The 24551-nt window shown below is 38.8% G+C and overlaps 1 long non-coding RNA gene across 1 annotated transcript; it reads left to right on the forward strand.

Moving 5' to 3' along the window:
• The first annotated feature begins 18492 nt into the window (after nucleotides 1–18492).
• On the forward strand, nucleotides 18493–23266 carry LOC104419491. Its single transcript, XR_720816.3, has 3 exons — nucleotides 18493–18658; nucleotides 18793–20229; nucleotides 22583–23266. It is a non-coding gene; the product is annotated as an uncharacterized LOC104419491 (long non-coding RNA).
• Nucleotides 23267–24551: the final 1285 nt, after the last annotated feature.

Here is a 24551-nt window from a genome sequence, read left to right on the forward strand (position 1 = left end):
CCTTTACTTAATCTTGAAGACCCATTTGTTTCCAACGGCCTTACGATTGTGTGATAGATCAACCAAGTCTCAGACATGATTTGCCCCCATTGACTCCATTTCATCTTCCAAAGTTTTTATCAATTCTTCCTTATCAGAGGATGAGAGAGCCTCTTGAACAGTCTTAGGGTTGGCATCGTTTTTCTGAGCAATCATAAATGCTTCCCCTTCAATCTCAAAACGACGACGATGAATACTTTTACGATTACTTTTACGCAATTGAATTTCTCTTGAATTCAATTCGTCAGGTGATGCAACACTTCCACTAGGTCTTGCATGTTAAGATAAATTTTCATTTCCCCCTACAACATTAGTGGGTGTGTTATTAGAATCTTCCATCTCATATAATTGGATATCCTTATCAATCTCACATTTACTAGGAAAATCGTTCTCCAAGAACGTGATATCTTGTGACTCCATTTCAATTACACTTTCATCAGCTTGTTCATCTATGAACGCGTACCATTTGGAGTGCTAAGAATATCTTATAAAAATACATTTCTTCCCTCTAGGGCCTAATTTGCCATATTTGTGGGAAGAATCATGAACATAAGTTGCACATCCCCATGGACGTAGACTACTTAAGTCTGTTTTCTTACCAGTTCATAATTCATAAGGGGTGGAAGTGACCAATTTTGATGGCACTCGGTTGAGTACATAGGCAGTAGTCAATAACGCATCTCCCCAATAAGAGATAAGTAAATTTGTTTGCGCCATCATGGACCTAATCATTTCTAATAGGGTTCTATTCCTTCTTTCAACTACTCCATTTTGTTTTGGAGAATTAGGAATAGTCAATTGTCGTACAATTCCCTTTTCATTACAAAAAACCTTGAATTGCTCCAATAGCTATTCATGTCCACGATCGGTTCTCAATGCCTTTATTGTTTGGTTCAACTAATTCTCTACCATCGCTATATATCGTCTAAAGCAGTCTAATGTTTCTGACTTATGGGAGATCATAAAGACATAACTGAAAAGCGTGAAGTCACCTATGAAAGATGAAATATGAGGCTCCATACCTCGCCCTCACACTCAAAAGATCACAAATGTCAGAATATATGAGTTGCAATAGAAATTCAGTTTTAGTCTCTTTATCGAATGGTTTTCTAGTTACTTTTCCTACTAAATAATGTTCACATACAGGTAAATCAACATTAGTGAGTGACCCTAAAAGGCATTCTCTAGCTAATCTTTGTATTCATTGCAACCCAATGTAACCTAATCTAGCATACCAAGTATTTGCATCAATCTAAACATTATTAGAAGATGCGATTAAAGAAAAACAACCATCGACTTTAATATTGTACTGATCATAGTCAATGTCTAATACAATAAAACCATTCAATACATGACCTGAACCATAATAAACTGTTCCATACAAAATGTCAACACAATCACCATGAAAATTCAATACATAACCTAAGCTAAGAAGAACAACTACGGAGATCAAGTTTCGCTGAATATCTAGAGTAAAAAAGACATCATGTAGGGAATATGTTTTGACCACAACGTAAAATTAATTTACATGTGCCGATACCCTTCACTTTAATTCTTAAATTATTTCCAACATATATCCATATTCTTCCAAGCTGAATCCGACGATACTCCACAAATGTTTCTCAGTCTCTAGCTACGTGGTCTGTTGCTCCTAAGTTTAGAGTCCACATTGGATGGGATTCAGCAAGCATTACAATGCTAGAAATGAAAGCATTACTTAAAGTAATTGAGTAATAGGGTACCTCTTTCGGCTAAGTGCATTCACGAGTAAAGTGACCAATCTTGCCACAATTATAGCACTTCATCTTGGTCTTGTCCTTCTTCCCACCACGTTTCTTGCATTGGAAGGTCTTAGCTCTCTTAAGTGCATGATTAGTCTTCTTCCCTTTTGTTGTTGAATTGAAAATTCCTTTTGCGCTTAAAACCCGAAGCCTTGCGCGAACTCGATTCAGCAACATAAGCATGGGTAGAGGATCTCGCAGCCTCTAGGCACTCATTCTCTAATTCCAAATTATGTGCTATATCATCAAAAGTGACAATATTCTCATTATGCGTCATATTGATCTTCATATGCTCCCAATTGTTGGGAAGAGATCTTATAACAGCCTGAACTTGCTGTTCATCAGTAAGGGAGTGACCTGCCGATTTCAGCTCACGAATCATGTTTGACATCTCCCGAAGATGCTGCCTCATCATTACATTTGGGCTCTTTTCGGAATGTATAAAACTTGATGGTAAGTCTCCTCAGTTTAGTTGCAAATGTACCCCCAAACTTATCTTTCAAAGCAACCCACATAGCTTTGAGCTTTATCATAACTTTCAAACTCGCACATGAGACTATCTTGCATACAACTCAACAACGTGATACGAGCAATGCTATTTTTCTTTTTCCAAGCTTGATAAGCTTCTAGATCTTTCCTGTGTTGAGCTGAAGTTTCATGCTCAGGTTCATCCATGGTGTGGTTGAGGGTTTCCAAAACCTCTTGCTCCTCAAGGATGTACTGAACTTTTCGATGCCAAATATCATAATTGTCACCATTCAGCTTCTCACCCTTATTGAGGTCAACCACAATGGTCTTGGATGCCGAAACCATAATCAATTGTTATAACACATTGACATAATAAACGCAAAATAAATACTAGCACACTTTATATAGTAACACACATATTTAATTTGCAGTAAAGATAAACTAAATTAATGATAATTCAACAAAGACACAGAAGCAAAAGTTCACTATGTTCCTAATTAATTTCTATGTTCGATTGTTCTATTATTATTAATTAGTTTAATTTGCGCAAATTTTAAGTTCTATGTGAGAACTCATTCGAATTCTACCAATCTACGAACTCCCACTAGAAAAAATAATTACATGACCTCATGTAATTTCTACATTTTTCCATTAACACAAAAAGCATAGCATGATGTAAACCAACATACAAACAACAATCATGCTTCACTTATAATCAAAACCGCAATTTAACATGTAACGGAAAGATATGGATTTTCTACCATTATTCGAATTTTCTTGAAACTAGAAAATTGCAAGCATATTAAATTATATACATGCTACCATTGAACCAAGCTATACTCAGCATATGTGATATCATTTTCATAAAGGCCAGCTACTGTATTTCCTAAAACTTAAGAAAATGCAAGCTAAAAAAATGAATAAACCATGCATTTGTACCTTAAAATAAGGGTAAATTGGGTTCCGTACACAATTTCATACATTTATAAAATTCAAACATAAAAAATAAAAATATCACAGTGTAGAGGACACTCATACGAACCAAACGTCGCTAACCATGCTTCAATCAAAGTTCCCACGCGCCCACACGCGCCGCCTTTGAGTGTGCGACGCTTGTGGCGCACGTGCCGGTGAGCCAAACGACTCCTGGCTGGTCCCACCGGTCCGATCGATCCAACCAGAGATCGGTCCGATCGGTACAACTAGTGACTGATCCGATCGGTTTGACTGATCGGTACAACTGGTGACCAATCCGATCGGTTTGACTGCCGGACCGTTGGGCGGTCCGACCCATTGACCAGTCAGGTCGGTCGGTTGAGTCGGGTCAGCCTTGGGTCAAGTCGCCAACGGATGACCGGTCAGCCAACCGCCGCCGACGATGACATCATCGATGACGTCATCCGTGATGTCACCACGCGTCGTTTTGTCGACGCACACGTGTCGCTCACGCGTTGACGTCACGGTGACGTCATCACGTGCCCGGCTTTCCTAGAGCTTCAAGCGCGAGGCCCACGCGCAGCGACTTCGGCCGTGCATGTACGCTTGTCCGGCGTCTTTCAGCGGCGTTTGACCCATCGTTAGACTCATCTCGACGAGTACTTTCACCCTGTATATTTAAAAATTGATTTTGGCCGAAAAAATATTTCGAAAAATTGCAAAATCCGTACGGGTGTGCATGACCCCAAACCCTTTCTTCGCTTTGGTTCTATTTCGAGGATTTAGATTGCAATTCTGAGTGATAAACATCCAAAATAGAATAGAATTCAATCTCTTGATCTCGATATCATGTGGTAAATGAAAAAATTTGATGAAAACATGGCAGAAAACACGACCCGAGCTCTAATACCAATGTTAAAATTCAAGTCAGCGGAAGATGACTTACCTGATTCCAATGCACAAACAATAATTAACCCCAGAATGAACATTGAATTGTGGATAAATCACGAACAACACTACCTCACATTGGTCTGAACGCAATCACCAGGAAAGCACTCGATTTCCACTACATAAATGCAAACTGTTTTCGTAAGGAAGAAAAAATGGAACGCCTTGATGGAAAAGGGAGACAAAGGAGCGTATGTTTTCTCTAAGTGTATGTTCTGCTAACAATAACCATCAACGGTTGTCTTCAGGAGGTTTTATACGTCTCCTTTCATACCCTTTCGATGCTGTCTTTCCATCGTAGCGTATGAAGGTGAAACAGTGCGTTACAATCGCATCCCATCATGGACGAACCATTTAGTACAACAGATCTTAATTTGTCAACTGTGATATTGATTTTGTAAAATCATTATCAGACATCCAAAAATATGCAGATACTTACAAACAAAACATGTGGAAGAAGAAGAGATGCTAAATTAGAGAGTACTAGGATTAAAGATTTACTAAAATGACTATGAAAAATAAATTGCAGAGTAAAGCTCGCGTGGGAACAGGCAACATGGCTCGGTGTGACAAGAAATTTACCCACATTAATATGCTTTGAAGCGCTTTGCTGCAATCAAATAATGTCCAACGAAGTCACCCATGTTTATCCCAATATTCAATTATTGTTCCCCAAAGAAGATTATGCTCTACTTCTTCAGGAAAAAATTATTAAAAACAGTATAGTTTAAAGAGAACACTTAGAAAACTTCGTAACGATGCATACATACGCATCTCGTTTTCCTAGGTAAGATCATTCTACTGCAAAGAGATATGCATTTCAGCGTGTGCAATTGTAATACAGGGTAATATTTCTTAATCATCTCAAATTTGAAATAAAATATATTTCTTTTGTTATATGGATAAAAAAAAAAAAAAGGACAATAAAGCAGACAATAACTTGAGCGAGGGAGAGTCGCAAGGGGTCATGGAGGTGATGTTCCTTCAATTAGCGAGCCGCAAAATAACGTTCCTAGCTCGGCACCTAAACTAATAATGGATTACCTTGTTAAATGTCTTAGTCCAATTGTGATTGACTTGCCTTTGAGCAGATAGATAAGGTAACTAAACCTGACCTAAATCACCATCACTGCATTGCAATACAAGAAAGTGTGAAAAGTATCAAGTCGGATGGCGAGAGTGGTGGCTGGTGCCCTTTTCAAATGACCTTGTCTTTTAAATTGTGGGAACTTTCTTATGAATCATGTATAGATTCGGTATCCCTCGCAAGACCAACATTATAGTTGAATAGATAAAATTTCATGCTTAAGGCACGAGCTAGATTAGTCAATATCTCAAGTTCAAAACCCAATTCAGCATAATATTGTATGGCTGTCGGTTGAGAATAATTTATTCCTTTCTAGTAAGTCTAGATGGCTTTTATTTGACTAGATCCAAGTGAACAGCTCTAAAATATCATCTCACCGCATCATGACCCACGTTCCGATAGCTTTGTGGCTCCAAATTTGTATTTCTAACATTTAGCTGGTAAATTTTTTTATAAATGCATCTAATAGTGGAAATCCCAACACAATAAAATATCTTATTAGCATGGAAACTGATCCTGCAAAATTATTCAAATCACATATCAAGGATTTGACCTATACCCTCACTAACAAGTGTCCAATTTTGTGATATGGGTTGGCTCTATAATGCTTAAGTCAGTAGAATATGAGAGAGATAGAGAGTTGGCATTTGAAAGGGAAAGGATGGTACATATATGCAATTATGGAATTATGTTGGACTAGTAATTTTTTTGGTCAGTTGGGTTGGAATTAGAAAGGGATTAGGGTAAAAACTGAAGGCTTTGTGATGACAAAGTGTGGAAAGTTTCAAAAAAATGACAAATGGACCACTTCTCTTTCTATCGTGTTTTCAACATGTGTCGCAATATCATTTAGATTTATGAGGAAAAAAAAAATCAAATACTCCGTACAGTTAAAAAAGAAATAAGACGAATCAACTCCATGTGACTTTCATCTTTTAATTCATACTTTAATCTAAATTTTTGCCATTCAGATCTTCTTAAAAATTATTTCGTAAAACTTTCACAATACTCAAATGTTGATGTGTAAAAAGCATAAATAGTTTTTTTTTTTTTGTAACTATGTGAAATATGAATAATAATTCTAAAGTTGGCAATTTATGTCCTTTTCTATAGGAAGTTGCGGGGTTAGCGATGATATCACCTTCTCCGCCTCATTAAAAATCTCTTACTCCTTGGCGTTATCCAATGAGAATAATTCAAGTTGCTTTTAAGACAATGACCGATCTTGGCAAGGTACCATTATGGTCACTTGATGCTTGGATTTTTGCGTCACACGATACTTGACAACTCGCAACGACTTTGGAGTCAATTGAATTTGGCATTTGTAGACGATGTATTTTCAACAAAAGAAGGACTTGAACTTGAGACACGTGATAATGGGTGCCGTTAGAAATGTCTATTTTTGGATTTAGTTAACATTTTGGTCCTCTTTTAGATGCTTTATCGACTCGTAAGAAAGACTTGTTTTGGGGTCAACTTGCTAACGAGGTCTATGCACCCCATTTAGCACAATCATGGGTGATAATGCTAATGGTGCCGTTAGTTACAGCAATGTCTATTATTTGCATTTTATCTCACCTTAGACAATCCTATCACAAAATAGTTATTGTGCTATATTTGGTCTTCATAGTTATAGCTATCATATATAGCTGGTCTTATACCTATTACATTGCCTATTATAATTTATGTTTGATAAAGATTTGTATAAATCTCCCATAGTTTCCCTTTTCTCCCCCTTGCTCTGCCTACACTTTAATAGAAATCATTTGTTAGGTTGACGGTAAAAGCATAAGATATCATTTGAATTTTTTTAAAAAAGTCTAGGCCTATTGTGTTTGTTCTAATTTAACGTTAAACATTTTAATTGTGCCAATTGAGATTTAAATCTTTAGATAATTTACCAATTTACTCATTTTGGCTAATTTCAGTAGGAAATTAATGACGTGGACATTGGCCATCATATGTGGCATGATTACTACTAACACGGACAATTTTTGTAATTTTTTCTCAATCGAATTATTTAATAATTTTCTTTTCTTTTCTTTATCTTTATCTTTCCTTCTTCCTCCACCAGTCGTGATGGCAAGTAATCATCAAAGGCGAGGGTCACGCTCATTGAGGCAAGGTTCAAACTCGTCGGCAAGGTCGATCGGTCCTTGCTAGATCTAGTGAAGGTACCCTCGCCGGCCCTTGAAGAAGGAAAAAGGAAAATAATAAAAAAATTAAAAAAATTCCAATTTAAAAAAAAATTCCAAAAATTGTTCATATTAACATTGGTTGTGCCACGTAGGAGGAACAATATGAACATCAGCAATTTTCTGTCAAAATGGTTGGAAAATGGACTCAAATGACAAAACTTTGTGAAAATATCATTTATATGAAAGTTATTGGTCTTACGACGATGCATCCTATGTGGCCAAGCTTGTCTATTAAAAAGACAATTTACACCGGATGATAAAGCATAATCAAATTTACAATTTGTTACTTCAACGGAGAAAAACAATATAAATAGCCACCTCATGGAAAGCCCAAAGTACCAAGCCTAAACTACCAAATACCTCTCACCAAAACTAATAATGAGGAAGACCCTTGTTCTTGTTTGCGCTCTCTTCATCTCCTTCGCTCTTCTCTTCCTTCCTTCCATTGAAGCTCGGGCACTCCACCCTGTTGAAGTCCATCCAGGTGAACTCACCATCTCTCTCTCTCTCTCCCTCTCTCTCTCTCTCTCTCTCCATCATTTCAAATTGATGTGAATGGTCGAAGAAATATGATGAATCTTCTATCTGATGACGTAAGCAGGACCTGGGAAAGAAGCCACACGTTGCACAGGACGGAAAGTAGGGGCATATACACCGTGCATACCGTCACCAATCTCACCAAGTGTGATATTTTTCAACGTGGACGTTGCCCTCCGGGAGCTAGTCCTCCAGAGCCATGAGACCGTGCAGCCAAAGTAAGCCGCTCATGATGGCCAAATTGCATTATAATAATATGAGTACTTTTCGCGGCACCGTCGTCATGAACGAATAAAGAAGCGAGCGAAGTCAATTACTTGAATGGAGACTTGTCGCCACGAACCAAATATATTAGGGATAATATTATGTCGGATGCATTTTAAGGTAGGAAACAGTAAAGCAATGGAAAAATCGTTTTGTTCAAGGTATCGTGTCTTTTGAGGGAAAAAAAAAAAAGGAATGGAGACGGAGCTTGTCTCTCAGGTTTCATCTTCTTCTTAGACTCCTATCTAAGTGTGTGTGCCATGAAGTGCTTTCGCTGCGATCGATTATTGTTAAATGAACTTATTAGAGTATTTAAAATACTAAATCGTACCTTTATTAGAGCAGCTGGCCATAGTTTCCCCCCAAGAAGAAGATATATATTTCATTGTAAAGATGCATACCTTTATATCAATGTGTACAATTGTAATAGAGGGGGTACTTTGTAATATTTCTAGATATTTGGAGAATATGAAATGATATATCTTCGTTACGCGATGGAGCAAACGTCACTTCTTATCAATTGTTCTTAAGTATCATCGATGCAATGTTTCTTGGCGACTTTGCGTGATGAACATGTATTCTCTTACGATTGTTGCGGCTCTTGTCAATAGAGCTAATAGTTCGTCGTGTTATATCATATCTAGGTTAATTTAATTATGATACTTTCGTCAAATGTGTCGAAACCAAGTAAGATCCTACACAATAATCCGTCATTTGACAGGTTAAGGAAATGATCTCACATAAAACGCGTAAAAAATATATTTTAGCTTATATTTGTGTCTAAACGAGAGGGTCACTTTGCTATGGTTATTAACATGCAGACCTGTTTGTAACAAAAATGCGATGATCAACATGCGTAATTAACTACATCTTGTGTATTTGTGTAAAATGGTCATATAAAAAATTGCTAACCTTACTTATCAATATACCTAAACAAGAACCCATATAAAACGTAAATGATATTATAATATATATGTTCCAATTCGTAGCGAGGTTTTCATGCTTTTCCTTGTAATAAATTTAGGGTAACTATAAACTCTTAGCAAATTTATGAGGAGAAGACAAATTCCATGACTTATAAATTCTAAACTTAGCGATTTTTTATTTTTTTATTTTTTTTTATTTTAGTTTTTGGCTGTAAAAAAATGAAAATAATCTATGATTTTAATTCAAACACTGTACGATAAATTGTTGATGAACCATATACTTTTATGCATTTTCGTGCATAGCCCAAACGTGATTCTAGTATCTTCTCCAATTGGAGAATTTATTAGAGTATGATCCATCAGGAATAGGTATGCCATAAGTCAAATTCACAATCACCTTTTTCATCGACGAGAGTAGTATCCTTTCGAAACAAATTCAATGGAAATGAGGAATTAATCCACATGATATAGAATATCCCAAAAATAAGGAGAATAAATGAAATTAAAATCTATAACATTGTCACAAGCGAATTTAGAGTCACTTGGTAGAGTGACAACGTGGGCTAATCTTCTGCGAGATATGTAATCGCGCGATCGGAAAGGCGACACAAGCTTTATTCCTGATCCATTCATAAGCATGTGTAAACGGGAGCTACTGTCAACTGATACGTTGAATGGTAGGGAAAAGTCAGGAGGATTAGCTTGGACCATAAGACGGCATGGCGGAGCGACGAAGAGGACCCGACTCGCTCCTCTCTGACCACTCGCCAATGCACTTTGTGTGGGCGGCTGCAGACACGGCTCGAAGCTCCTCCCGACAGATCCAGGATCGCCCTTTCAATCCCAATCTTGCGCTGTAACTTCCCCGCCCTGCCTGGCAAGTTCCAAGGCCATCATGTCGTCCAACGGCATCACTGCCGCAACAAGGACTCGAAGACCAGGGGCCGAACCGCTTCCATTCGGGGACGCCGCAATTTCTTTATCAAAAGAAAAGGGAAAAACAACGAGGTCCTCTCTACTTGGAGACCCGGGGCCGAACCGCTTGCATTCAGGGAGTTGTTTTCAGGATGTAAGATGGGCATTGACGGGCTGATCTAACAACTTGGATCTTTTACTGGTGATTTCTTCCATTATTATTCAATCTTGCCACATAATACACGAGGGAGAAGTCTTGGTTCGCTGTTCTTAAAGGCATATTAGTCAAGTTTATGGTAGCATCTTATATCTACAAGACAATGGATGGCAGAATGTGACCATACTAAAGATATGCAGGGCTATGGCTATGACCATATGGTGGACAAATTACTTTGAGTTTGGAGAGTTAATAATTCAGAACGGAACTCTCTTTTCTCATCTTTCAGTAGAATTTTTTGGAATTTGAAGATACTTTGAATATTTCACTGAATATTTCTTCTTTCCCGCTCTGACTTGTGCTCTCTACCAAAGACAATGCATAATAGCTTGGCTTCCAGTCCACAATCAACTACTCACCTGCAAATTCAATGATTTTAGTGTTAACTCTTCAGGACATCTTTCCTCGGCCAGCTAATTTATTATCAACTTTTATTGAATGGCAAAGTTGATACCTAGGAATAACTTATGCAGGGCTGGTATAGAAAATATAATTCATTTATTCTTCCTGTGTGAATGTACAAGCCGCATTTGGTATAGTATCCTTGTGCAAGATGCGATTAGGTAGTCTTTAGGAGAATGGAATGAGGAACTTCAATGGATGATTAGGACAACAAAGGCCAAAGATTTGGCTGCGAAACTCCTCAAAATATCTTTCCTAGCAACCATATATTTCATTTGGATGGAGCACAACCATAGACGATGTCAAAACAAATCAACTAATATCCATATTATTTTGGCTAAGGAGCGTATAATGTAAGAGGTATACCTTCACTTTACCAAAAGATTGAACCTTCCCAGTCAAATATTGTATTGGCTACTATGTGGAGACTTCCTACCTCCATGTTTTTGAATTATTTGATCTATTTGTAATGTTGGGAGATGCCCCTAAGCTGTTGTACTTCATTTACTCTACAATACTTACATATTAAGCCAAAAAAAAAACTTTGACCGAATGGCTTAAGGTCAATCTTCACTTCTAATTTTTCATGGGCAAATAAAAGCTATGCACGCAAAAAGATGGAAAAGATATATTTAGAGGTTAATGGCACTTGCTTCATTTTTCTTTTCTTTTTGCTGCTTCTTATTATTATTATTTTTAAATTTGTGCAGTTGACAAACCTCATTATTCATATTCTTAATTCAACTGATATCCAATTTCACCAAGAAATAAAGAAGAAAAGCGATTTCACATTTCAAGCCGGTTTGTCAAGCGTGCCATAAATTAATCATTTGTGGTTAATTGCAATTAATTATTCTAGGATGGCAAGATTGGTTAAGACCTTATTTGGTAACCACCCCCAGCTATTTCTATTCTTTTGTTTTTTGGAATGAAAAAAAAAAAAAAAATAGAAATTCGTTTGGTAAAATTTTTGTTCTCGTAATAAAAATTTATTTTTTTGTTCTCAGGATAAATTTAGAACATAATTAAGAAGTCGAAAAAAGTTACTTCTTGTTTTTAGGAACAATTTCAAGAATCAAGCCTAACTTTATATTTTCTCTTTTTTTTTTCTTTTCTCCTTCTATCTTCTTCTTCCTTCTAGTCCCAACTAGGCATCGACCATTGCCGGCCACCACCGCTGTCGTTGACAATGGCCAGCCGACGACTGGGTGAGATCTAGCGAGCTTGTCAAAGGTTCATTTGGCCATGATGAGCCTCGGATCGGCGAGGCTGAGCGAGGCCAACTTCACACTGCCTGGGCAAGGTTGGGACTTGCCTGGCACCGAGGCCACAAAGAAGGAGAAAGAAAAAGAAAAGAGAAAAAGAAAAATATAGTAAAAGTATTAAAAAAATTAAGAATTCTACCAAACACATTTCTATCTCGAGAATATAAATTTTGTACAGTTATCAAATACGTTCTTTTGTTCAAAAATTATTCTCGGTAACAAAATAAAAAAAAAATCATTTCTAAAAAAAAAATTGTTCTTGGGAATATAATGGTTACAAAACACGCCACAAATGACTCTTTTTCGCTACGAGGAAGGAAAACTTAGCGTGTGAACTCGAGTCTTACCGACCGGGATGAAAGATCAAAGTTGACGAGGACATATCACAGCTTGCGAGGGCCCGGAGACATCAATTACGGTTCGGGCCAGGTTTCATTTTTTTTTTTTTCCTTCTTTTTCTTTCCTTCGTGCTCTTGGTCGCGGCAACAGCTCCAAAAAATGGAATGCCATGGACGGATCTTGGGATCCGCCGCCACAAGGATGGATCCTGAAATGCTTATCTGCCACGTACGGGTTCAGCCCTTGAAATACTTCCAGAACTTTGAGGCCATGTTGAAGAAAGTCTGTCTGATCTAACCAGCCGTCCCGGTTCATCTCGTTCCGCAAACAGCATTTAGCATCTCGTGTGCAAGTCTGCAGAATATTTTGTCACCCCAAATGTTCAATTTAAGAAGCCTTGCTCCTACACCGAGAGCAGTGTTGGTAACATGGTTCCACCTTGTTCAACCCCGCTAAATCTTCAGTACTCTGACGCCGCGCACTCAACCCTTTTTATTTGATTTTAAATCGTGTTCATATATGTACAGAAGGTAGATACGTTTTTTCATGAAGAAGGGGAAAGTAAGGTGTTTGATTTTTGTTTTTCCCTTTTCTGGATGTTTCCCGTTGCATTTTCCAGAATCTGTGGCGCTGAGAATAATAGATGCGCAATAGGGAAGAAGAAGAAGCACAAAAAAGAGAAACCTGAAACCCAGCTCAGCTGAAATGATCATGGTTCGAGTCACATTTGGTTCAAATCAAAACATGCACGCATCTCATATTGTTTGGTTCAATTTGGGTATCATGGAAATTCGATCTGAACCTTAGACACCCCTAATACAAGCAACTTGCAATGACTTTGAAGTACATTGAATTAGGCATTTGTAGATGATGAATCTATTTGTTAATGACATAAGTGGTCCACATCTCATTCTGGCATAGCTTAATGTGTAGGACACGGTACAGACCCCTTGCAATTACTCTCTCTCTATATATATATTTGGCATTGTTTACGGTGACTTTGAAGTCAATTGAATTTGGAATTGTAAATGATGGATCTTTTTTGATAATGACATAAGTGGACTGCATTTCATTGGCCTTTATTCATTATCTCTAGTTCTTCGGGAAAAGAGAGATGAGAACAATTTTTTCAGAGATGCATACTTGTATATCTTTTTTATTTATCAGCAAAACTATATATCAACGTGCACAATTTAGGAGAAGGAAATTAGAAATATTGAGAATTATGTACAATGCTCAATTTAATGTTAAAAATTGTGGTCGATTTATTTAAGTGCCAAATCAAAGAAAAAATAGCCACTTAGATACCTTCGATGACCAACCAAGAAAAAAAAAAACCTTTGGCGAGAAATTCAGGCTGACATTTTTTAAAAATAAAAACCAGTCCACGGGGGTGGATAATTGTGTAAAATGAGGTAGTTCCCTTTCACCATCGTCTACACCACTGCCTATGGAGCCACCACCCACCATGCTTAGCACCGCCACCTCCTCCATACCTTGACGAATTTGGCGACCGCGGCGAGAGCGTTGACGTCAACTCATCAATCTCCTTCGAGAACCCTTGCATTCACGACGCCTTCGGTGCTCCAATCCCTGAAGCAGGCCATCATCACCGACCCCAACAACTTCACCGCCAATTGGATTGGGCCCTTGCCTTCGTTGCTTGCTTTCCCTTATCGGTCACGACAGTGATAAGGTTTGCGATCGAGAAAACCACAGTAGAGAGCCCAAAAATATGCACCACTAACCTCACGAAAAAAAAAAAAATCCTCTCTCGAGGAGTTTGAGAAGTTTCTATCATTGGCAATCCTTCTCCATCACTTTTTGAACGTCGTAACCATTGCTGATTGATCTGTTCACTGCCTTCAAGTTTTACCGACTAAGCCTCTATTCTACTCTGTTTTTCTGATTAGAGTGACCGAGGTGCTTTGCGTTTGCCTGATCCTTCTTCGTCGGCGCCGATCACCATCATTGATGCCTCTAGGACATCATCGATGCCTCTAGTTGATCCCGTTTGTGATCAACAATCGCACCTTCAAGGCCATATCCACCACCGCACATAAATACTTTGTTCTGCCCTGCTTCTGGGCCAAGGATTGTGAAGTGCCTTAGGTTCGTTCATTACTCCCTCAATGGCTTCAATCTCCGTCATCCGCATTTCCAGGAGTTCTTTTTTTTACTAACATGATTACTGTGAGATTTTGGTAGGACTACAATCAATAATTATAAAAGCTTAAGTCTTTAGATGAATGTATGGTTTGATATTTAATTACTCTAACACTCCCCTCACATTTAATTTAGTCTTTTTTTCCTAGTATTAAGCGTGAATATATTAAGCTTTTAGAACAATCAACTATGATTCCACCAAATCTCACATGATATCAGAGTTGATATAATAAGAGTAAGAGGTCCTCAATTCAAATCTTCCTAGGCTCCCATTTGCCTCTCAAATTTAATATTTCCATGCCTAGTATTAAGCAGGAAAAAAAAAAAAAAAACAAACTAAGTGTGAGGGGAAGTATTATAATATTTAAATAATAAATCACGTCTTCATCTAACAGCTTAAATTTTTAAAATAATTGATAGTGGTCATAAAAAATCTTATAATTATCAACTGCAACTAAGATTTGCTTCATTAACAAGGTAATATCTCGTCCTCAATTCTGGTAAGCGAGAGACCGAGAAGATGATTTAGGCTTTCCATTTTGAGGCAAAACACATAGACGATGTTGTTTTGGGCTATATATGATAACCGGGCACTTCAACTAGTCACATTGGAGGGAAATTAATAAAAAAAATGGTTATGTCAAATTTCCGATTACAATGGTAATTAAGTGATCATTTTTTTAAGTGACACTTAAGTGCTTTAGATTTTTTTTTTTTATTATAGTGATTGTTGTATATAATTTTTGACATTTTTTAAGTAATTCTCTAGCATGGTTGTAATCGTGGGGGCTTTGCAATTTTTCACATAATAATATTGAACAATATATTTTTGTTACGAGGAAAAGCAAAGAAAGATGGGGATAATTATTCTCGGATGTTAAGATTGGCGCACCGACTCCTTTTCACTCGCGAGGTATTACGGCGTGGACTCAGGTCTTTCCCAGCCGGGACGAAAGATCAAAGTTGACTTGGACATGACAAGTCGTGGGTGGTAGGACACCAATTTTAGTGCCCTCACTCATCCCATACGTAGAGACTACTATATCTAAATATCTTAATGGTAGTTAAAATCAAAATCTTAACGTGGTGTCTATTTTCATTATCGTGAGGCCTCTAAATTTCCTATCTATTTTTGTATTCCCGATAGAGAGGGAATACGGAAGTGACATTACAGGGTCTTCCACCCCAAAACAATTCTCCTGCCTTTTTCTTCCTCTTGAGCATTTTAAAGACTTGCCCAGATTGTAGGAACCTATCTTACGTAACACCCAAAAATAAAATAAAATGAAGATGTATTCATAGTAATTGCAATAATTATTCTCGGACGTCAAGATTGGCGCACCGACTCATTTTCACTTGCAAGGTATTATGGCGTGGACTCAAGTCTTCCCCAGCTGAGATAAAATCAAAGTTGACTTGGACATGACAAGTCTTGGGCGCTAGGACACATCAATCTCAGTGCCCTCACTTATCCCATATTTGGGAGACTATTATATCCACATAACCAACGGTAGTTAGAACTGAAGTCCCGATATGATGTCTATATTTACCATTACGAGGCTTCTAAATTTTTATCTATTTTTGTATTCCTAATAGAGAGAGAATACAGGGGCGATATTACGGGGTCTTTCACACCTAGGGTGGTTCTTCCGCCTATTTTTTTTCTTTGAGTTTTTTAAGGACTTGTTCACAGATTGTAGAAACCTATCTTACGTAACACCCAAAAATAAAATAAAATGAAGAGGTATTCGTAGTAATTGCATAATTATTCTCGGAGGTCAAGATTGGCGCACAGACTCCTTTTCACTCGCTAGGTATTACGGCGTGGACTCAGGTCTTCCTCAGCCGGGACAAAAGATCAAAGTTGACTTGGACATGACAAGTCATGGGCGCTAGGACACATCAATCTCAGTGGACCGGAAAACGTCCTTTCAATCATCGATTCACCCGATAGATATGAGCTCTCCGTATCCCCTAAATTACGTCGATATGGGGCTAAGTCAATTGACAAAATCACACGGTGTGTGATGTCCACATCAATCATCCCGTGGCTCGTGGAAAGCCACATACTACTCCTATGGTGAAGATAATGCCATTTTTAACCTAGCTAAGTTCATCCTGTTGGAAGCACTATAAATTAGGCCACAATCCAGTCTTCCCAATAATTTCTCTTGATTAAATGACTCTTTTTCGCTGTGAGGAAGGAAAATTTTTAAGCATGAATTCAAGTTGTGATGTCCTGAAATTGGAGTCCTTTTAAAGGATGAATGAACATGAATTTCTTCAATACATTATTAGTTGTTCTCACTCGAAATTAATCACTCCCGAGATACTGATTTTGAGCGGAAAGGCTAATGAGGATAAAACTTATGCGACTAAAGAACTTAACTTGAGAAAACGATTTGACCGTGAAATTTGCGTGAAGACGATCTTGTAGATAGACAGGCCATATGACTTTCATCTTTTAATTCATACTTTAATTTAAATATTTGCGATTCATATCTTCTTAAAACTTTCACAATACTCAAATGTTGATGTGTAAAAAGCATAAATAATTTTTTTTTGTAACTATGTTTAATATGAATAATAATTCTAAAGTTGGCAATATATGTCATTTTCTATAGGAAGTTGCGGGGTTAGCGACGATATCACCTTCTCCGCCTCATTAAAAATCTCCTACTCCTTGGCGTTATCCAATGAGAATATTTGGAGTTGCTTTTAAGACCATGACCAATCTTGGCAAGGTACCATTATGGTCACTTGATGCTTGGATTTTTGCGTCACATGATACTCGACAACTCGCAATGACTTTGGAGTCAACTGAATTTGGCATTTGTAGACGATGTATCAATCCGATTGAGACACATGTGGCTTAGAACATTTTGGATTTAGAACATTTTTCTTTCTTTATTGACTCGTAAGGACTTGGGGGTCAACTTGCTAACGAGGTCTATGCACCCCACAATCATGTGATAATGCTAAAGGTGCCGTTAGTTATAGCAATGTCTATTATTTGCACCACAATCCTATCACAAAATAGTTATTGTGCTATATTTGGTCCTCATAGTTATAGCTATCAAATATAGCTGGTCTTATACCTATTACATTGCCTATTTTAATTTATGTTTGATAAAGATTTGTATAAATCTCCCATAGTTTCTCTTTTCTCCCCCTTGCTCTGCCTACACTTTAATAGAAATCATTTGTTAGGTTGACGGTAAAAGCATAAGATGTCATTTGGAAAAATTTTAAAAAAAATTCTAGGCCTATTGCGTTTGTTCTAATTTAATGTTAAACATTTCAATTGTGCCAATTGAGTTTTAAATCTTTAGATAATTTATCAATTTACTCATTTTGGCTAATTTCGGTAGGAAATTAATGACGTGGACATTGGCCATCATATGTGGCATGATTACTATTGACACCGACAATTTTTGTAATTTTTCTCAATTGAATTATTTAATAATTTTTTTTTTTCTTTATCTTTCTCTTTCCTTCTTCCTCCACCAGTCGTGATAGCAAGTGATCAGCCAAAGGCGAGGGTCGCGCTCATTGAGGCGAGGCTCAAACTCGTTAGTGAGGTCGATCGGTCCTTGCTAGATCTAGCGAGGGTACCCTCACCGGCCCTTGAAGAAGGAAAAAGAAAAAGAAAAGAAAATTAAAATTTTCTTATTTAAAAAAATTACAAAATTGTTCATATTAACATCGGTTGTGCCACATAGGAGGAACAATATGAACATTAACAATTTTCTATCGAAATGGTTGGATGGACTCAAATGACAAAACATGAAAATGTTTAGGATTGAATTATCACAGGTACAAAAGATTTAAAACTTTTTAAGTAATTTTCCAAATATCATTTATATGAAAGTTATTGGTCTCACGACTATGCATCCTATGTGGCCAAGCTTGTCTATTAAAAAGACAATTTACACCGGATGATAAAGCATAATCAAATTTACAATTTGTTACTTCAACGGGAGAAAAACAATATAAATAGCCACCTCATGGAAAGCCCAAAGTACCAAGCCTAAACTACCAAATACCTCTCACCAAAACTAATAATGAGGAAGACCCTTGTTCTTGTTTGTGCTCTCTTCATCTCCTTCGCTCTTCTCTTCCTTCCTTCCATTGAAGCTCGGGCACTCCACACTGGTGAAGTCCTTCCAGGTGAACTCACCATCTCTCTCTCTCTCTCCCCCTCTCTCTCTATCTCTCTCTCTCTCTCTCTCTCTCTCATCATTTCAAATTGATGTGAATGGTCGAAGAAATATGATGAATCTTCTATCTGATGACGTAAGCAGGACCGGGACCGCCGGCACGTTGCGGACGAAGTGGGGGCAGATATACACCGTGCATACCGCGACCTAAGCCAAAGAAGTGTGGTATCTATGAACGTTGCCCTCCGGGAGCTAGTCCTCCAGAGCCATGAGACCATGCAGCCAAAGCAAGCCGCTCATGATGGCCAAATCGCATGATAATAATATGAGTACTTTTCGCGGCACCGTCGTCGCGAACGAATAAAGAAGCGAGCGAAGTCAATTACTCTAATGGAGACTCGTCGCCACGAACCAAATATATTAAGGATGAATATTATGTCGGATGCATTTTAAGGTAGGAAACGGTAAAGCAATGGAAGAATCGTTTAGTTCAAAGTATTGTGTCTTTTGAGGGAAAAAAGGAATGGAGACGCAGCCTGTCTCTCAGGTTTCATCTTCTTCTTAGACTCCTTTCTAAATGTGTGTGCCATGAAGTGCTTTCGCTGCGATCGATTATTGTCAAATGAACTTGTTAAAGTATTTAAAATACTAAATCGTATCTTTAGGAGGATAGATTGAGGAACTTCAATGGGCGATTAGGGCAACAAAGGGCAAAGATTTGGCTACCAAACTCCTAAAAGTATCTTTCATAGCAATCATATATTTTATTTGGATGGAGCGCAACCATAGACGATGTCAAAACAAATCAATTGACATCCATATTATTTTGGCCAAGGTGCGTATAATGTAAGAGGTAGACCTTTACTTTACTAAAAGATAAACCTTCCCAGTCAAATGTTGAATTGGCTACTATGTGGACACTTCCTACCTCCATATTTTTGAATTATTTGATCTATTTGTAATGTCGGGGGATGCCCCTTGTTGACACCTAAATTTTACAATTTTATTATGTACAAGATTAGAAATTAGTCACCAAAAAAAAAAGTAAAGAAAAAAAAAAAAAAAACAAAAAACAAAACATAAAAAACGCTTAGAGGTTGGGTCGGGCCGTATCCGGCCATGGCCCAGCCCGCCCCCTTTCTTCCTCTTCTTTCCCCCTCGCATGGGCCTAGGCCCAGCCCGGCATCTTTTCCTCCTTCGCGGCCCATCCCATTTGTCTTCTCTCTCTCGAGCTCAAACCTGCAAAAAAGTAGAAACAGCAGCGGAGACAGAGAGGAGCAGGAGATCGCGAGGGGCAGATGGTAGCGTGATCCGCGGGTCGGGATCGGTCTGGCCAGCAAGCTCGCAGTGGCAGAGGCCATGTGCGCCTGCTGGTCACCCTTAAAAGTGAAGGTCTCGCTCATTTGCAACGGGGGGTGTTCTGGGCTGTTTTTTTGGGGTCGAGAGAGAAACAGAGAGTACCGAAGAGCGAGCTGGAGAGAGAGCGAGCTGGAGAGAGAGTGCAAGCTCGAGAGAGTGTTTGGTCGTCGCCGGAGGTCCGTTCGTCAGTTGCCATTCGCCGCAGTCCTCCTCTCGAACCAGGTAGGCTTTTGTTTCGACCGTGTGTCCCTTGTTTCTTGGGAGGCGTCGGGCCGGAGCTTGTGCCGACTAGTTCGCGCGAGCTTCGGTCCGAGCCAGTTCTCCCTGAAAGATGCTAGCTGTTCTAGTACGCGTCGTAGGGGTTTAGATTTGTCTCGCATACCAAATAGAAATGCCTAAACGATAGCTAATGTTCTGCAAGTTTGTTGAAGCTTGGAGATAGTCATTCTTCGTCCATATCTGTTTCGACTGTGATTAACCTGTCCATGAGCAGATCTTTAGCATTGCTTGTGCATGTCGTGTTGATGTTTGCCCAAATCTATGTCCCAAGTGAGACTAGGTTCCTTTGTTAACCGGTGCATCCTACATGTTCGACGAAATGCCTCAGAGAAGGCCGAAGGCTAGCACATGTTTAAACCGGAGATCAGCCCATCTTTACTGTTGTAACGGTTGTTCGATGTTCGAGTCTTGTGTGTTGCTGTGCTTTGGCGTCATTTTCGTGAAATGGCCATGTATTGTCGAATCGGCAAGTGTTTTCCTTCGCGCCGAAGAGAATGTCAGTTGGTTGCCGGAGAAAATGGCCGACGGCAGTCGACGCCGGTCAGAGCGGACGACCGTCAGGTGGTGGTTGCCGGTGGCGATTGGCGCTAGTTACTCCGACCGGTGCTGGTGTGCGGGCTAGCTTCAATGGTCAGTGTCGGGCGTGGGAAGAAACCATCGAAGAAGAAGATGGGTAGAAAGAAAAAATAAAAAATGTAAAAGTGGGAAAAGACAAAAGGGAAAAGAAGACGTTCGGAGAGGAAAATTTGTGGGGAAGAAGGCCAAAAGGGATGAAGGAAAAAAAAAAAAATTGCAGAAAAAGTGAAACACAAAAGCAGGCTTCGGGAAGAGAAGCCGCAGAGAAGAGACGTAGTAAAAAGATGAAATAGGGAAAAGACAAAAAAATCGATTAAAATATTAATATTAATATAAAGAACGAAAAAACAAAAGAAACAAAAATGGGTTTTAAGAAATCGATTTCGTCTTTTTTAGTTTTACTCCGAGTTTGTGTCAAGCCAGAGGACCGGGTTGGGTTTACCGGTCCGGACCCATTTTCTGATTATAATATTATTAACTATTAAAAGAATATTAAAAAGAACAAAAAAAAATTGAAAATTCGAGTTTTTTAATTAAAAAATCAAAAAATCAAAAAATTGGAAAATGTCAAGAAATTCAAATTTTCTTTTGAAAAATTTTACAAAAAGATTTTATGAGCTTTTTTTTTTTTTAAATGGAAGTTTCTTAACTCTAGAGTTGTGCTAAAAATTTGATTAAGCCTTTGGGGCTTTACCTTAGGGTTTCAACCTTCTTTGAGTGCACAATGTTGATATGTGGAGTTTGGCTTCTCTTTAGTCTAGTCAGGATTAGCATTTGTCATCTCTATAGTATTAATTCTTTTCTTTCTCGTGCAATTTATTTAACATTTTCCTTAGTTGCTAATTGTTATTTTAATGACTACGCATTCGCATGATCACCTCACATGTTAGTGGATAAGTATAAAATCAATCAAAACTGCCTGCCAAAAATCATTTTGTTAAAATGAACAAGATTAGGTATCGAAATGTCACTAATTGGTTAATTAGTGTAATCAAGTCTCCAACCGTAGATTATCTGGTTGCGTAGGTGAGGCACCCTCTCATGCTTCACTTGGTTTCTAGCCGACCCCAATAGGCTAGTGGCGACTCCGTTTGTGCAAAATTCCTAAAATATATCCTAACGTCACGCATGGTATGGGCTTGGGAGCACCTACACCTAATCATGAGCCTTAGGTCGATGATGTAGGCAATACCCCTAAACCTGTTTCCTCCCCCCGATGGTAGATCGCGACACCCCTAAACTGTTGTAGTTCATTTGCTCTATAATACTTACATATTAAACCCAAAAAAAAAAAAAACTCTAACCGAATGGCTTAAGGTCAATCTTCACTTCTAATTTTTCATGGGCAAATAAAAGCTATGCACACAAAAAGATGGAAAATATATCTTTAGAGGTTAATGGCACTCACTTCATTTCTCTTTTCTTTTTGCTACTTCTTATTATTATTATTTTTGAATTTGTGCAGTTGACAAACCTCATCATTCATATTCTTAATTCAACTGATATCCAATTTCACCAAGAAATAAAGAAGAAAAGCGATTTCACATTTCAAGCCGGTTGAATTTGTGCAGTTGACAAACCTCATCATTCATATTGTTAATTCAACTGATATCCAATTTCACCAAGAAATAAAGAAGAAAAGCGATTTCACATTTCAAGCCGGTTTGTCAAGCGTGCCCTAAATTAATCGTTTGTGGTTAATTGCAATCAATTATTCTAGGATGGCAAGATTGGTTAAATGACTTTTTCACTACGAGGAAGGAAAACTTTGCGTGTGAACTCGAGTCTTCCCGATCGGGACGAAAGATCCGAGTTGACGCGGACATATGACAGCTTGCAAGGGCCCGGAGATCTCAATTACGGTGGAGACATCAATAAGTGAAGGAATTTGGGTCATAAGACGGTTCGGGCCGGGTTTCATTTTTTTTTTCCCTTCTTTTTCCTTCCTTCGCGCTCTTTATCGCACCAACAGCTCCAGAAAATAGAATGCCATGGACGGATCTTGGGATCCGCCGCCGCAGTGATGGATCCTGAAATGCTTATCTGCCACGTACGGGTTCAGCCCTTGAAATGCTTCCGGAATTTTGAGGCCATGTTGAAGAAAGTCTGTCTGATCCAACCAGCCGTCCCGGTTCATCTCGTTCTGCAAACAGCATTTAGCATCTCATGTGCAAGTCTGCAGAATATTTTGTCGCCCCAAATGTTCAATTAAAGAAGCCTTGCTCCTACACCAAGAGCAGTGTTGATACATGGTTCCGCCGTGTTCAACCCCGCTAAATCTTCAGTACTCTGACGCCACGCATGCAACCCTTTTTAGTTGATTTTCAAATCGTGTTTATATATGTACAGAAGGTAGATACTGTTTTCTTGAAGAAGGGGAAAGTAAGGTGTTTGATTTTTGTTTTTTCTGGATGTTTCCCGTTGCATTTGCCACAATCTGTGGCGCTGAGAATTATAGATGAGCAATAGGGAAGAAGAAGCGGCACAAAAAAGAGAAATCCAAAACCCAGCTCGGCTGGAATGACCATGATTCGAGTCACATTTGGTTCAAGTCAAAATATGCACCATCTCATATTGTTTGGTTCAATCCGGGTATCATAAAAATTCGATCCGAACCTTCACAACCCTAATACAAGCAGCTTGCAATGACTTTGATGTAGATTGAATTTGGGATTTGTAGATGACAAATCTATTTGATAATGACATAAGAGGCCTACATCTCATCATAGCATAGCTTAACTTGTAGTAGACGGTCCAGACAGCTTGCAATTACACTTCTTCTTTTTTGGCATTGTTTGCAGTGACTTTGAAGTCAATTGAATTTGGCATATGTAGGTGATTGATCTTTTTTGATAATGACATAAGTGGACTACATTTCACTCGCCTATTTTCATTATCTCTACTTCTTCGGGAAAAGATAGATGAGAACAATATTTTCAAAGATGCATATTTGTATATCTTTTTTATTTATCAGCAAGCCTATATATTAACGTGCACAATTGAGGACAAGGAAATTAGAATTACTAATAATTATATATGATACTCACTTTAATATTAAATTTCTTTACTTGATTTACTTAAGGCGCGTTTGGTTGTGTTTTGTTTAAAAATTGTTAGGAACGAAAATAGAAAAAAGTATTTCTGTTTCGGGAACAATTTTTGAACAAAAATACGCATTTGATAAACTTGTTCGGGAATAAAAATAAACGAAACATGTTTGGTAAATTTGGATAATTTTTTTATTTCTTTTATTTTTTCTATTTTTTTCTTATTTTTCCTTTTTTTCTTTTTTCTTTTTCATTTTTTTTTCTTCTTTTGGCCGGTCGCCGGCGAGGGCCGAGCTCGCCCAGCGGCGGGCGAGGCGCGGCCTTGCCGGGCCACCGCCGAAGCGAGGCCGAGGCTCGCCGTCGCCGGCGAGCTCGGCCTCGCCGCCCGGGCGAGCTTGAGGCGGATCTCGGCGAGATCGAGCTCGCCCAAGCCGGCGCGAGGTCGGCCTCGCCATGGCCGGGCGAGCTCGAGCTCACCCGGATCCGGCGAGGCCGACCTCGCCCGGCCTACGGCGAGCCTCGGCCTCGCCGGGGACGGCGAGTGTCGGCCTCGCCGGGGCGGCGAGCCTCGCCGTGGCCGGGCGAGGCCGCCGCCCTCGTCGGCCGGGCCGCCGCCATGGCCGAGGCCGACGACCGGCCAAA

Source organism: Eucalyptus grandis, chromosome 9, assembly GCF_016545825.1.
Source record: "Eucalyptus grandis isolate ANBG69807.140 chromosome 9, ASM1654582v1, whole genome shotgun sequence".
Lineage (NCBI taxonomy): Eukaryota > Viridiplantae > Streptophyta > Magnoliopsida > Myrtales > Myrtaceae > Eucalyptus > Eucalyptus grandis.